Genomic DNA, 16,929 nt, shown 5'->3' with positions numbered 1-16,929 from the left:
AAACCAGATTTACCCAGGGAGCTGTGGTGGCTCAACGCGATTGGCACTGCGCTGACAAGCCATTCACCTCTGCAGCTAGGGGTTCAGATCCCGGTCTCAGCTACATGTGATTTGAGTTTGGTGGTCTCAGCCCGGCTCCCGGTGGGTGTGCTATGCGAGGTAAGCCTGCACTTAGTACGCCCTCCCACAAAAACAACCACAAGGTGGCAGAATGCCTCTGGGGGAGGCCTGCCTACTCCCAACTCCTGCAGTCCGGCTCCTCTCTCGAGTACACGCACAAAATACACTTTAAAAAAGAAAAAAACAGATTTACCCCATTAGCATCAACGTGCAAAATAATAGATTCCAATTACAAACAAGATTTGCCTATACATAAACATACATCAACATACATTTCAATTCAAGCAGGATCCACTTATTAATATCAGCCATAACAGAGATTGCAAAGAACAAGCCAAATGACTTTCCGGTAGTTTTTAGGTGAGATCAAACAACATCATGTTTTGTAGGCACAGCTTGGAGATCTAAATGTCACTGGCTCTGCCCAATGATGTTGGCACCAGGACTATGCAGGCACTATCAGATGGGAAGTCAATCAGCCACAGCTCCTGAAACCCATAGCAAACCTCCGTAGAAACCTTGTTGGGGAGTGACAGCCTTGAGTATGCTGGGGCTGCTCACATCACATTCAAGATAGTGACACCCAGCCTCTGGGACTTTGGATGACTACACAAGGAAGGATTTTATATAATGCAAAAAAAATATGGTGACTGAATATATAATCTTGTGGCAGTGGTTGTCAACTGTGGCCTATTACTGGACTGCCCTCCTCCCCAGGCCTTCAGATAGCTGCAGATTTCCTAAACTTCCACAGTGCCTCCTAATAAGAAAATAAATGGCTGCACATCCAGGAATTCTGATTGGTGTTTTCAATTTGAACAACAAAAGGCAAAGACACCAACATGAGGTCACGTAGACGCGTTTCACACAAACATCTTGTGCTTAATCAGTAAAGCTTAAGCACAAGATGTTTGTGTGAAATGCATCTACATGACCTTGTGTTGGTGTCTTTGGTGTTATCACTTTGAACAATAACAGGCAATCGGAATTCCTAGATGTGCAGCCATTTTTTTTTTTACAAGTTTCCCACCGAGGCAGGGAGGGGCGGGCACCCTACGAGACATTCCACGTCAGGTTATCATCATACACCTGGAGCAGCGGCTCTTTTTCTTTGTATAGTGCCACCCAACCTCTCATAGTGGCCTACCAAGCCCCCTCAACCTCCCACAGTACCCCCCATGCCCTCTAGGAGATCTTAGTCCATGCTGTGCCCTCTAGCTGCAGATCCTCCATAATTCCCTGACTTCCAGCGGTGTCCCACAGTGTCCTTGGTGCCTGCAGTTTGCTCCAGTCTATCAATGTGCCTCTCAATAGCCTCCTGGAGAGATCCTCAGCCCCCTACAGTAACCCCATCCTCCACAGTTGCCCCCAGCTTGCTCCAGAAACCTCATCCCCAATAAGACCACCGACTCTGCTGCACATCAGCCAATGGCATTCCACTTAGTGAATACTCTGAAATTGATAGCTGAATTTTGTAAAACACAGATGAACGAATGTCCAGCAAAATCTGATTGAACAGCAAATCTTTAATAAATAGCCCCTGATGTGTGTAAAAAGTGTTGCATTCAAATGCAAATGGTAGAACTCAACAACTTCAGTCTACATAAGTTGCGTACAAACGCGCTGTTGTGCAAATTTACTATTATTCAACTTTAACGGCTTTAAAAATTTCTTCATTCTTGATAAAACTTTGAACAATTTATAGCGTTTTATCTTGCAATGTAGCTGTTCAGACTATCATGTTATATGATCAGCCATTGTAGACTGGAGGAACCTTGACTTTTATTGGGTTCCTTGGTGTTCCGGTGTACTGTTCCCCGTCATTATTGGTAATGCCTTCATCCTCAACTTCCTAAAACTTACATTTCTTTGAAGTTCATTAAGAGCTCCTTTACCTAAACCAACTTGTGTTTTTATTTTATTTTTTTCCTGGTTCCATAACTACTTCCTCCCTCTTTAAACCCACGGCTTTGATTAATTTATTTGAATCAAGGCCAGAAGACTACTGTTAAGGCTGCTAACAGGACGCCCTCCCGGTCTTTGATTCCTAGAGGCTGATTTTTAGATAAGAGAGCATCTGATGTGGCTGCGGAATGAGCAGCTGGATTCAGTTACACGCGGAGTCTGAGCTTCCTGTAACCAAAGTCGAATATCTCCATCCAGTGATGTCTGTGTAGATAGAAGCGAGAGACAGTTATTTCTTACTGGTTATTCTGTGTCTTGGAAAAAAAAATAAAAAAAATCTAGAGATGCTATTTTGTAACAAAAATAAAATGAACAAAAAAAAATAGTAATGAGAAAATAAAAATAATTTAATTTAAAAAAATTGCTGTTTTTTTTTTTTTTTTAAACGAAAGTGAACTTGCAATGCAAGGTTTTGTAGAAAATGATATATATATATATGTAAATACACAATACTGTTTGAAAGTTTGGGAACGCCTCCATTTTTTTTATTTCAATTGAAACCGTTTAGGTCCATTGAATAACCTGAAATGGTGCAAAGATCAGTGGTGAATTTCATATGAATATACTGTATTTAATATATTGCAGCTTTCCAGTCCTTGAATGTGATGTTTGCATTTTTTGTCTTTTTAATTTCAATAGTTTTTTATTAGAATTTTCAGAATATAACAGACAAAAGTAACAAAAGAAAAAATATCAAATCAAGTCCAGAAAATTACATATATAGGGCCAGATTCACGTACAGCGGCGTATATTTAGTCGGGCGTAGCGCATCTCATATGTGCTGCGCCGACGTAACTTAGTGACGCAAGTACTATATTCACAAAGCACTTGCTCCCTAAGTTACGGCGGCGTAGCGTAAATGGGCCAGCGTAAGCCCGAGTAATTCAAAGTAGGCTGGTAGTGGGCGTGTTGTATGTAAATGAATCGTGGCCCCATGTAAATGAAGCGCCGAACGGCGCATGCGCGCGCATGCTCAGTATCACGTCGAATTTACGCCCTAAGATACGACGGCTCAATGGCAACGACGTGAATGTAACCTACGCCCAGCCCCATTCACGTACGACTTACGTAAATGACGTAAAAAGATACGCTTGTTCCGACGTCCATACTTTGCATTACTTGCACCTCATATAGCAGGGGTAGCTTTACGCCGGACGTAAGCCTTACGTAAACGGCGTAGCAGGCGCAAGTACGTTCGTTAATCGGCGTATCTAGCTCATTTACATATTCAATGCGTAAATCTACGGAAGCGCCCCTTGCGGCCAGCGTAAATATGCACCCAAGATACAACGGCGTACGGCAACATACATCGTCGGCTGAAGCCATATTTCAGGCGTATCTAGGTTCCTAAATACAGGGCATAGATACGACGGCGCATCTTTGAACTTACGATGCGTATCAATGGATAGGTTGGCGTACGTCGTCTGTGAATCTGGCCCAAAGATTTGCCGCAGGCACGCAGGCTTATATCATGACCATTAAAATATTCAGCAAACAAACAAAAGATTGTGATAACCATAAAGAGTGAATTACCAACACCTAGCTTGGGAGAAATCGTGCCACAAAGGGACCTAGCATCCAACACGAAATGAGTACATTTAGGAGAGTCACATAAAGCATACCTAATCATATAGAGTTAACTGCACAGAGGCAAATAATTTTCATTGGGTAGCAGAATCATCGAACCTTCCTGAGGATCCCTCATAGCAATCCGACCAAAATTTCCAATGCAAACCAGCTTTGTGGAGCTGGCCTGTCGAGGCTGCAAACATTAGTTCATATGCGGCATGAGTATGAGTAGTCGTAATCACTTCCTTGATACTGGGAGGTACATGGTCTTTCCAGTGATGTATAATCACTAGACAAGCACTGAGTAAGATAAGAACTGCTACAGTTCTCTTATCTACTGGAAGTGACTCAATAGACAATGACAGAAGCGCTAGGCTGGGAGACAAAGGGATGTCAATCTTCAAGATTTGTGTTAGTAACCGGGACACTGCCAACCAATAGCTGGTTAAAACTGGGCATGACCATAGTATGTGAAAGAGTGTGCCCACCTCACCACATTTCCTCCAGCACCGGGCCGAAGAATGTGGAGCAAATTTAGCAATCCTGTATGGTGTTAGGTACCATCTAAGTGCTATCTTTTGAGTCAATTCCCAAAGATTTACACTCTTGGTGGCCGCATATGAAGTACTGAAATCTTTTTGCCATTGGTCAGAAGTAAAAGAGATCCCCAGCTCTCTTTCCCAAGCTGCCATAGTGGATGTTTCAAGAAACACCTCCTTGTTTTTAAGCAAGGAGTAAAATAGGGAGATACCCTTGCGTTGGGTGGTAGGACTAGAAAAAAATTGGGTTATTCTCCATGGGAGGGATATGGCACTAACTGGATGAAGACGTAAGAAGTGGCTAATTCTAAGATAGGTGTAGTATTCCTGAGAATCAAGGCCAAATTCGAATTGAGTACGAAAATGTCTTGACGGCAGGCCCTATCATTAAATCCTCAACCGCCCCTATACCCCTGACAATCCAACTTTTAACATTCAGGTCGGGGATAGCAGCAGTCAGACCAAGCAGTGGGAATGGCAACGAAGAGGTTACGGATTGTTGAAAAGTGGAAGACTTGAGTAAGCCCCATGCTTGCAGAGATGCCAAGATCGTGGGGGATAAGAGGCCATCTGACCTAACACTGTCATTCCTCATAAGTAGGAGATGGTATAAGTTGTTATTTTGAGTTTGGGAGCTTTCCAAATCTGTCCATCTATTTCCGCTGGATATGGGAAACCAAGGTTTTAGTTGAGCTAAGATAGAGGCCATGTAGTAATCCTTTAGGACCACCATTCCTATGCCTCCAACTTTCCTAGAGGTAATGAGTTTAGACATGGCGCACCTCGCTTTCCTGCCCTGCCAAAGATAACAGTTAATAAGTGACTGAACTAATTTAAAAAAGGAATTGGGCACCGGGATCGGGAGGGACCTGAAGAGGTATATAAGCTGTGGAAGAACAACCATCTTAAAGGCTGCCTGTCCAAGAAAGTTCTACTTTGGCTAGATCAGAGAAGCTTCTTCCTCAGGCTGTATTTTTTGTCTTTTCCATTTGTTTTTAGCTGGTAATCTTGCAAATAATATACTTCATATCCTAAACTAGACTTCAAATATGTCTGCCCTTTTCTTATTTCCATTACATGGGAGATAGGGAGATTAGTAGTTTATATGGGGGATAGGGAGATTACGAATTTACAGAAGAAATATTATGCCGCGTACACACCATCGTTTTCTGCGATGGAAAAATGCGACGCTTTATGTGCTTTAAAAAAACTTCATTTTTCAAACTTCAATTTGAACAACGACGTAGCATACACACCATCGCTTTTTCACAACGCTCTAGCACAGCGCAGTTCCGTCAATCACGCACGACGTCACTATAAAGGGTCGTTTCCATGCGGAAGACGGCCTCTTTTGCTGATATCGTGTTGCTGCGTGTTAGTAAAAGTTTGGTGAGATACGATTCGTGATTTTCAGTGACTGTGCTTTAAATTTCGTTTTCTTGTCTATAAGCTGAAAAACACCTTAACGAATGTGCTGATTCCATTCTGAACAGTCGTTTTACATGAATGAGCGCTGCCGTCTCCTAACTTGCTTCTGAGCATGCGCGGGCTTAAATCGACGTTTTTACGTACACACGGTCAATGTTTAGAACACAGAAAACGACGTCGGCCAAAAACGACACATAAAATTGAAGCATGCTTCAATTTTTTTCTGTCGTTTTTTAGAAGACATAAAACGACGTTTTTGCCCACACACGGTCAATTAAATTGACGTTTTTGAAAATGACGTTTTTTTCCATCGCAGAAAACGATGGTGTGTACGCGGCATAAGATTACTGTTGCTTTTAGTTCATCTCACAGGAAGTCACGAAGACACTACATTTCTGGCAGAATCCGCAGGTATTTTAAAAAAAAAATGTTCTTAGCCTGAAAAAAGAAAACTAATGCAGTTACTACATCTGGTAAGCTGCAATATATTACATTTTTGTTCTTCGGTTTAGTTATCCTTTAAGCCTTAAAGTGGTTGTAAACCTCAGACATGAAATATGAACGAAACATAACCCTCTATAGTGTGTACTTGTCTCACTTTGGAGCACAGAGGGGTTGCTTTACTAAAGGCAAATAGACTGTGCAGTTGCTCCAGAACTTAGTAAATTAAGTAAAGGTTCATTTTGCAAAGAAAACCCTAAGTGTCATTTCTGTCTGCTGCTTTGTTCCTCTGCTATAAGTATGAGTCACTTCTAACAAGTTTTCCTGACACCAAGAGTGAATAGGTGTCAGAGCTCCAGCTGATTCGCAGCCTCCGCTCTGTTCCTCCCCTTCCCTTTCCTTCCTTTCCCCTCCCCACTTCCCTTCCCACACCACACCACCCTCACCTCCCCTTCTCTTCCCTTACCTTCCCACACCCCCCCCCCTCCTCCTCTTCCATCCCCTTCTCCTCTTCCCTCCCCTTCTCTTCCCTTCCCTCCCCACCCCTCCCTCCCCCACCCCTCCCCTTCTCTTCCCTTCCCTCCCCTTCTCTTCCATTCCCTCCCCTTCCCTTTTCTTCCCTCCCCTTCTCTTCCTTTCCCTCCCCTTCTCTTCCTTTCCCTCCCCTTCTCTTCCTTTCCCTCCCCTCCTCTTCCCTTCCCTTCCCACAACTCCCCTTCCCTCCCCTCCCCACAACTCTCTTTCCCTCCCCTCCTCTTCTTCCCCTCTTCCTCCATTCCCTCCCCTTCCTTCCCTCCCCTCCCCTTCCTTCCCTCCCCTCCCTTCCATGTCCCCCTCCCTTCCATGTCCCCCTCCCATCCAATCAGCTCTCAGAGCTTCCCTCACTGAGATCTGCAGTGGGTAAGTTTAGCTTTCAGCCCCTTCTTTTCTGACAGCTCAGACACACTTTAAAAGTTCTGGACTTTGAATGACTGTAGAGAAGAGAAGACTGCAGAAAACTTACAACTTATATAGGAGGATTTGTTTCGTCTCTGTGTATCACCTGAGGCTAAACACTTCACTGAGTGTATGTAAGGGTTTAAAACCATTTTAAAAGTTGATGCAAACAATTCCTACATGGGTCCAAATTTTGTTGATAACTTCTGAAGACCTGCTTGTGTGTTAGCAGCATTGACACAAACTGTGTTACTACACCCTCTAATGTAGGGGTGTCCAGCATGCGGCCCAAGACGGCAATGAATGTGGCCCAGCACAAAATCGTAAACTTAGTACAAAATGTGTTGATTTTTTATTTATTTTTACATTTTTTGAGCGAACACATAAGGCTGAAGAAAAAAATTGACAGTGTCTCTTTACTGGACTTTTATACGTTTTATGTTCCCAAAGAAAAATCTCCCACTCTTTACAATCACGCCTTATTCATGCCATCAGTTTTCAGAAGAAACTAGAATTGTGAGCTACTATTTTGGATAAAGCACACAAAAGTAAAAAAAAAAAAAAAAAAAAAAAAGAGGCTGAAGCACTCGAAGGGCAAAAAAAAGAGGCTGAAGCACAAGAAAGGCAAAAAAAAGAGGCTGAAGCACACGAAGGGCAAAAAAAAAAAAAAAGAGGCTGAAGCACACGAAGGGCAAAATTAGAATCAAAAGATCTGATGAACCCCTTGAGGATTCTTTGAGAATTGCTACTCCATCCATCCAACCAGATATAGATGCGTTCGCTTATCACAAACAGGGTCAAATATCGCACTAGTTTTATGTTGTCCTCTTATACTTTTATAATAAAAAATATTACAAAAAAAAATGTTTTATTACTCAGAAAGGTACATTATCTCTGTCAGTGATTAACTTGTGATCTCTGACTTTTTCTGCTCATCATCTATCCTTACTGTTGGTGTATTTTATGTGTGTCCAAAGTCAATTCCTCTTCTTCCAATGTGGCCCCGGGAAGGTCAAATAGCTGGACACCTCTGATCTAATTTTTTTGGACAATATTATACTGCGGTAAATATTTTGGCAAGAAAAAGAGTTTTTAAATCAGGGTTGTGACGGTAGTAGAAATCATCCCCGTCAAGCAGTCCCTTCTTCCCATAAAAGTAAATCACAGAATAATCCACACATGAGCCCAAGCTTAATGGCAACATTCAGCTGGTTATATACAGTTTACAAGCTAATCATCAATCAAAAAACAATGAAATCTCCACCCCCTTTTCACACACTGGGGGCTCCCATACAGATTATAGGTAGACACTTTGGCGCCGACCCTGAAGACACATTTCTTTAGATAATGACATCAGTGAAGTTAATTACTAGTTGTAACAGAATACGTTATCTAGACAGCTTGGCCCCGCATATAGAAGAGGTAATTACCACAATGAAGCAATCAGAATAATTAACATGAGCCAATTATCTAATCATTTAGCCTGACGATACAATACACATCTCTTAAGGGTAAACACAGGTCTTCTTCACACAACACACAGACCTTAAAATAGCAGGGAGAGAATTAAACTGAAGCATATAGGCAATTGCATACAAGTCCTTCACAAGGGTTGCTCAACCTCTTTGAAGAGTAAAGCCGCGTACACACGATCAGTCCATCCGATGAGAACGGTCCGATGAAGCTGACTGATGGTCTGATGTGCCTACACACCATAGGTTAATTAACCGATCGCGTCAGAACGCGGTGACATAAAACACGACGACGTGCTGAAAAAAACGAAGTTCAATGCTTCCATGCATGCGTCAACTTGATTCTGAGCATGCGTGGGTTTTTAACCGATGCTTTTGCATACTAACGATCGGTTTTGACCTATCGGTTAGGCGTCCATCGGTTCAATTTTAAAGCAAGTTCCTATTTTTTTGACCGAAGGATAACTAACCAATGGGGCCCACACACGATCGGTTTGGACCGATAAACGGTCCTTCAGTCCGTTTTCATCGGTTTTGACCGATCGTGTGTACGCGGCCTAATGCTGCGTACACACGACCGTTATTCATGTCATGGAAAAAAACGAACTTTTTCTCAACGTGATTCCTCTCAAACCTGCCTTGCATACACATGATCGTGATAAAAAAATGCTCGAGCAAAGCGCGGTGACGTACAACACGTACAACGGCACTATAAAGGGGAAGTTCCATTCAAATGGCACCACCCTTTGGGCTGATTATACTAATTTCCCGTCTCATAACTTGCTTCTGAGCATGTGCGTTTTCCCCCCCTCGTTAAAGCCTACACATGACCGGTTTTCACGATGTGAAAAACGACAAGAAAAAATAGAGCATGTTCTAAATTTTTAATGCCCGTTTTTCGTTCTTAAAAAAATGCTCTGGAGCCCACACACGACTGTTTTTCACGACCAATGAAAAAAAATGCATTTTTTCTCGTCATGAAAAACGGTTGTGTGTACGCGGAATTAGGGCTACTTAAAGTGGAGGTTCCCCCTAAAAAAAAATTCTAACAATACATTCAGAAGCCTGATTACACTGCGGGTAGGCTGTTTTTTTTTTTTTTTTTCGTACATACCTCGTTATCGCAGTTTCATCCCTCGGCTTCCGGGTATGATTCTTGCTGGACCTAGTTGATTGACGTTCTTCTGACCGGCGCATACTGCGCGTCACGACTTTCCGACAGAAGCCGAACGTCATTGCGCAGGCGCCGTATAGAGTCGGCTCTATACGGCGCCTGCGCAGCGACGTTCGGCTTCTTTCGGAAAGTCGTGACGTCAAGTATGCGTTGGTCGGAGGAACGTCAATCAACTAGGACCGCCCAGCCCCACAAGAATCATACCCGGAAGCCGAGGGATGAAACGGAGATAACGAGGTATGTACGAAAAAAAAAAAAAAAACAGCATACCCGCAGTGTAATCAGGCTTCTGAATGTATTGTTAGAATTTTTTTTAGGGGAACCTCCACTTTAAGTGATTGGGTAACCAGGAATGAAATGGTTCAGAATTTCATATTTTTTTTTAATTTAATATTTCATCCTGTGGCCATTGATTGCCGGTGGGAGGAAGAGGAGGAGAAGCCAGCTTTGTGCGGTTGCAAGAGGAAAATAGAGAGGATCGGCTCTTGTATATGCCGCCCCTCCTGTCCAAGTGTAAAACAGAGGGAGGTGTCACAAGCCCCCTGGAGCTTGAGGCGGGGTCGCCATTAACGCTACACCAGTGGTTGAGGTGTGTGGTAAAAACACATCTCAACTATGGGGCTTTATGGGCCCCCCAAACCGCGAATTAGGCTGCTTTCACATTGATGTGTTGCGCTTTATCTGAGTGTGGTGCACTTTCTGAATGCAAGAGTTTTGGTGCACTTTCAGAAAGCGCATCAAACCTGCAAGATAATAGAAGTCTTTGGCAAAACGCAGCTAACCCGCAGGTGCACTGCACCCGAGGATCAGTGTGAAAGCATTCTTATAGTTAACCCTTTTATAGGTGCTAATATGCCCATTGCAAAAGTGCAGTGTATGTGATTTTAATACAAGGACCTTTTCCTCTTCCAGCTTCTTCTGGCATTGCTCTCCAGGCTGCTAGAAAGGTCCCAGGGGAAGTGCCCTTGGTATCACTCCAATGGGGACAGGAGCGGGTGCTACATAGGAGGCTCGATGCACGCTGATTCTCTGGGAAGTCAGCATGTGCAGATCGTGATCAACGGGTTGCCGACTCCAGGGAAGCATTTCCCTGGTTTGAGGTTAAGGGTCACAGAGGGCTTCCGTGGGCCACAGGTTGAACACCCCTGTTTTAAAGGAAGACGGAAACCATTTTAGGATAAAAAAAAATGAAGGGGCGTTTCTGGATAGCGACATCTGTCCAGAGAAGGCGTCCTCAAACAGGGCAGGTAAGAATCTGGCTGATGGACGTCTGATTAGAACACTAAGGCAGCACTTCAAGAGGAAAGCAGCGACTCTAAAGAAACAAAATAAAGGTAAGGTGCCTCTAAGTGCAGAACACCAAGACTTTATTAGCCAAAGGGATTAAAAACCCTTACTAAAAGGTTGGGGTGAAAAGGCTCATCGTTCAGAGGAGTCCAGCAATGGTGGTAGTCCTGGGATGGTCAGGTCCAAAGCAGGGTGTTGTGTATGCCCAGTGCCGACCCAAGACCTTGTGCTGCCTGGTACCAAGAATGAAATGCTGCCCCCCCCCCAAAAAAATTACGTTCACCAAAATGCCCCCACATCCATTATTTTATATAATGATAACTAAAGTGGACCTATCATGGCTCTATACATGTATATAGGAGTATAAAAAGGACCTGTTATGGCTCTATTCATGCAATTAACCCCACAGTGGAGCGGAGAGCGGAACGGGAGGAGCGGTCGAGCGGCAATTAGCCCCACAGTGGAGTGGAGAGTGGAGCTGGCGGAATGGGATGGCGTGCGGGCAGGAAATTTGCTGCCCCCCTGAAAGTGCTGCCTAGTACAATGGTACCATTGGGTCCCATGGTAGGGCCGGCCCTGTGTATGCCAGCCGTCCAGTAGAGGGAAGCCGCATGACAGGAGACCAGTGAGGAAGCTGCCATGCTGTTGTAAACCAGCCTAGAATGCTGGATTCACCATTAGAGACCTTACAAGTGTCTTTCTTTATTCACATCTTTACATCGTCTTAACATGCAGTGCAATGTGCATTGTACTGCATGCAGGTCCTTATTCACATAGTCGTTCCGATCCGTACACTCGTGCAAAGGGGTTGTCTTCACTCTTGTTGGATGCACAGGTGTACCATGCAGAGTTGTGCAGGCAGCCTATTCAAATCAATGACCGGTGGCCTATTCAAATCAATGACCTATCTCCATGCACATCCCGGCACACACATCAATGGGTGTCTGATGCACAGATACAGTTTTCTACACCATCAAAAGGCCCCAACGGAATCTGAAGACTGTTTTGAAGAGTCAATCGGCTGATAGGTCTAGGACTACCTTTTTACCTACAGACGTGGCCAAAAGTTTGGAGAATGACACCAATCTTCAAGAGGAAGTAAACTGACTTCCGGGTATCGCCGCTCTGGCGCTGTGACTGACCAGAGCTGCGATGACGTCACTCCCACGCATGCACGCAGGAGCCATCAAAGACTGCAGACCCATTCACAAATACAGCACGCTCTGTAGACATCGGTGCTGTGTTTTCTGTTAATATCTCCTAAACCGAGTAGGTTTAGGAGATATTTGTTGCACCTACAGGTAAGCCTTAATCTTGGCTTACCTGTAGGTATAAGTGGTTTGTAAGGGTTTCCAACCACTTTAAAGTGTTTGTTAACTTTAAAAAAAAAAAAAGGATCCTGTTCCCTTAAAGAATGTTATACAGTGCAGAGCTTGTGCTGTGTAATTTGGCCCCCTGAAATACCTGGCCGATTTTGCCTGGCTGTGCCCTCCCCTATGTAAACTGACCACGGTTTATCATGGCGGCTGAGCCCCGACACCGTGGTCAGTTTGCGTGCCTCCGTTATCTGCAGTGCTGCTCTCCTGTGTCTGTGTCCTCCTCTCCCCTCCCTACCTGTCTGCTTTCTCTAGTGCCGTTCTGCTTCTCTCTCTGCTGCTACAAAACTATCTGATATTTATATCATCCCCCTAAAAACCTGATGTCTGTGCTTTATTAAAAAAAGCAGATTTCTACCTGTTTTCACTGCGTCTCCTGGCGATCATGTGACTCCTATCTCTCTCCTCCCGCCTGATGTCAGCAGGGAAATCTTGGCCCCGCCTGCTGGAGCTGTCAGACAGGGAGAGGAGAGAGCTGAGAGACGCTATTGCAATATTTTTTTTTTTTTAATAAAGCAAAGGCACTAGAATACCGTTTTTTATCTAACAATGGGGATGATATAAAGATCACATATTGGCTTAACAACCACTTTAAAGGGGAGTTCCAGCCATTTGTATGTTTATTAAAAGTCAGCAGCAACAAAAAGTGTAGCTGCTGGCTTTTAATAAACAGGCACTTACCTGCTCCAGCGCTCCAGCGACGCGCCGGCCGGGGCTCCGCTCCTCTCCCCCCCTCCCCGGCCGGCGTCTTCATCTTCAGTGTGGGCACCCTACCGTGACAGCTTTCGGCTTCACGGCCGGGCACCCAGTGCGCGAGCGGCGCGGCACTGCGCATGCGCGAGCGGCCCGGCGCTGCGCCGTGTAATTGGCCAGGAGATCGCCTAGGACCTGTGACGTGTCCTAGGCGATCGCCTACAGCAGCCACTTCCTGAAGGTGATTAAGCTTAGTCGCCTACAGGAAGGAGGAAGTGGGACAGGAAGTCCCACTCGTGCTGAAGCCCCCACTCCCCCCCCAAAAAAATTACATGCCAAATGTGGCATGTAAGGGGGAGAGGTGTGGGTTAAGAGGAAGTTCCAAATTTGGGTGGAACTCCTCTTTAATTTTCACAAAGTCTGCTGATCTTTGTCAGATGTTACTATGGTATACTGAAGTATAATTACAAGCATTTCATAAGTGTCAAAGGCTTTTATTGACAATTGCATTAAGTTTATGCAAAGAGTTAATATTTACAGTGTTGACCCTTCTTTTTCAAGACCTCTGTAATTCGCCCTGGTATGCTGTCGAACATCTTCTGGGCCATATCCTGACTAATGGCAACCCATTCTTGCATAATCAATACTTGGAGTTTGTCAGAATTTGTGGGATGTTTTATTTTTTTCACCCGCCTCTTGAGGATTGGCCAAAATTTCTCAATGGGATTAACCACTTCCAGACCGCCGCATGTATATGTACGTCTGCAGAATGGCACGTACAGGCACATTGGCGTACCTGTACGTCCCTGCCTAGACGTGGGTCGGGGGTCCGACCGGACCCCCCCCCCGCTACATGCGGCGGTCGGATTCCCGCGGGGAGCAATCCGGGACGACGGCGCGGCTATTCGTTTATAGCCGCCCCATCGCGATCGCTCCCCGGAGCTGAAGAACGGGAAGAGACGTATGTAAACACGGCTTCCCCGTGCTTCACTGTGGCGGCTGCATCGATCGAGTGATCCCTTTTATAGGGAGACACGATCGATGATGTCAGTCCTACAGCCACACCCCCCTACAGTTGTAAATACACACTAGGTGAACCCTAACTCCTACAGCGCCCCCTGTGGTTAACTCCCAAACTGCAACTGTAATTTTCACAATAAACAATGCAATTTAAATGCATTTTTTGCTGTGAAAATGACAATGGTTCCAAAAATGTGTCAAAATTGTCTGAAGTGTGCGCCATAATGTCGCAGTCACAAAAAAAATCACTGATCGCCGCCAATAGTAGTAAAAAAAAAAAAATAATAATAATAAAACTATCCCCTATTTTGTAAACGCTATAAATTTGACCAAAAATATGTAGAAGAATACGTATCGGCCTAAACTGAGGGGAAAAAAAATGTTATATATGTTTTTGGGGGATATTTATTATAGCAAAAAGTAAAAAATATTGATTTTTTTTCAAAATTGTCGCTCTATTTTTGTTTATAGCCCAAAAAATAAAAACCGCAGAGGTGATCAAATACCACCAAAAGAAAGCTCTATTTGTGGGGAAAAAGGACGCAAATTTTGTTTGGGAGCCACGTCGCACGATCACGCAATTGTCTGTTAAAGCGACGCAGTGCCGAATTGTAAAAACCCCTTGGGTCATTTAGCAGCATATTGGTCCGGTCCTTAAAGTGGAGTTCCACCCATTTTTTTATGTTTGTCTGTGCTGCATGCTCTAATCTCATAGTGTTCAGAATGGACAATTTTTATTTAATTTGTTGCTTGTAAATACCTTTATTTTGTAGTCCTTCATTACTTCCTCCTCCTTATTTGCCTAGGCTATTTGCAAGGGTTTCTGGGATAGGCATCATGTTTCCCAGTAGTCCTTGCAAACCTGACTGAAACCTATTACATTGCTTGTGCACTGAGCATTTGTGAGATATGCAAAGCTGAAATCCAGGAAGTCATACAGTCTGGCTTCATGATGCCCACACTTAAGATGGCCACGGTCTATTTCTAGATTATAAACTATTTAAATGCTGTAACAACCTAACAAAACGGATCTTAGTTTACAGACTAACTTTACTAGACTACATTAAGCTTGTGTATTACAGGGGTATTTATATTTAAAAAGTGAAATTGTGGGTGGAACTCCCCTTTAAGTGGTTAAGGTCTGGGGAGTTTCCTGGCCATGGACCCAAAATTTCAATGTTTTATTCCCCATGCCGCTTGGATATCATTTTTGCCTTATGGCAAGGTGCTCCTTCATGCTGGAAAACGCATTGCTCCTCACCAAACTGTTCTTGGATAGTTGGGAGAAGTTGCTCTCAGAGGATGTTTTTGTACCATTTTTTTTTCATGGTTGTGTTCTTAGGCAAAATTGTGAGTGAGCCCACTCTGTCCCTTGGCTGAGAAACAACCCCACACATGAATGGTCTCAGGATGCTTTACTGTTGGCATGACACAGGACTGATGGTAGCGCTCACCTTTTCTTCTCTGGACAGGGTTTTTTCTGGATGCCCCAAACAGTTGGAAAGGGGATTCATCAGAGAAAATGACTTTCCCCCAGTCATCAGCAGTCAGGGCCGGCCCTACCATGGGACCCGATGGTACCATTGTACCAGGCAGCACTTTAAGGGGGGCAGCAAATTGCCGCCCGCCCGCCATCCCACTCCACTGTGGGGCTAATTGCCGCCCGGCAGCTCCTCCCGTTCTGCTCTCTGCTCCACTGTGGGGTTAATTGCATGAATAGAGCCATAACAGGTCCTTTTTATACTCCTATATACATGTATAGAGCCATGATAGGTCCTCTTTAGTTATGATATAAAATAATGGATGTAAGGGCATTTTGGTGGGTGTAATATTTTTTTTTTGGGGGGGGCAGCATTTCATTCTTGGTACCAGGCAGCACAATGTCTTGGGCCGGCACTGTCAGCAGTCCAATCCCTGAACCTTTTGTAGAATATCAGTCTGTCCCTGATGTTTTTCCTGGAGAGAAGTGACTTCTTTGCTGCCCTTCCTAACACCAGGTCATCCTCCAAAAGTCTTCTCACTGTGCGTGCCGATGTACTCACACCTGCCTGCGCCCATTCCTGAGCAAGCTCTGCACTGGTGCTGACTGATCCCACGGCTGAATCAACTGTAGGAGATGGTCCTGGCGCTTGCTGGACTTTCTTGGGTACCCAGAATGCAGCGGAATTTTTTTTTTTATGGGATTAACTTTATTCTCATGGCAAAGAAGGACTTTGCAATTAATTGAAATCCATCTGATTACTCTTCATAAGAGTCTGGAGTATATGCAAATTGCCATCATAAAAACTGGGGCAACAAAACTTTTGGCCAAGGCTGTACAATTTTTTAATTCTTCCGTGCCTTCATTTTAAAAGCATGTGACGTTAAGGCCCCGTTCACATCTGGGAGTAGCGGAAACGTGGACAGAAACGCACATTGTTGCCTGCATTTCCGCATACGCAAGAAAAAAAGCATAACGCTTGTGGTACTATTATTATTGACACCCCCCAAATGCGACTAGCACACTTGGCTTAGTGTCAACATTTGGTACGTGAGCTTCTTTGGTGCATTTTTGGGGCTTCAAGTGAATGGTGCCGCTACAAAAGCGTGCAAAAAAACAACGCAGGGCATCACTCAGTCAACGGGGCCTTAAATATATGTATTTAGGGTGTAACATTTTACTTTGAAGCAGCCCCCCACAAGAATAAAAGAGCAGGTGATGCCTCATCCCTTATTCTGGAACTATACAGTAGGTGACTGCGATATTGTCTCAATCTCGCTCCCTTTCTTGGCGAGATTGACTACCTACTGTATGACCATCAGCAGGGGCTTTCCTCTAGGTCAGGGGTGGCCAACCAGTGGCCCGGGGGCCACATGTGGCCTGCGGAGCCCTCTGCTGTGGCCCGCGACCTCCTGCTCTGGAATGGTGG

Source organism: Rana temporaria, chromosome 2 (genome assembly GCF_905171775.1).
Source record: "Rana temporaria chromosome 2, aRanTem1.1, whole genome shotgun sequence".
Classification (NCBI taxonomy): Eukaryota; Metazoa; Chordata; class Amphibia; order Anura; family Ranidae; genus Rana; species Rana temporaria.
Note: the sequence above shows the minus strand (reverse complement) of the source record.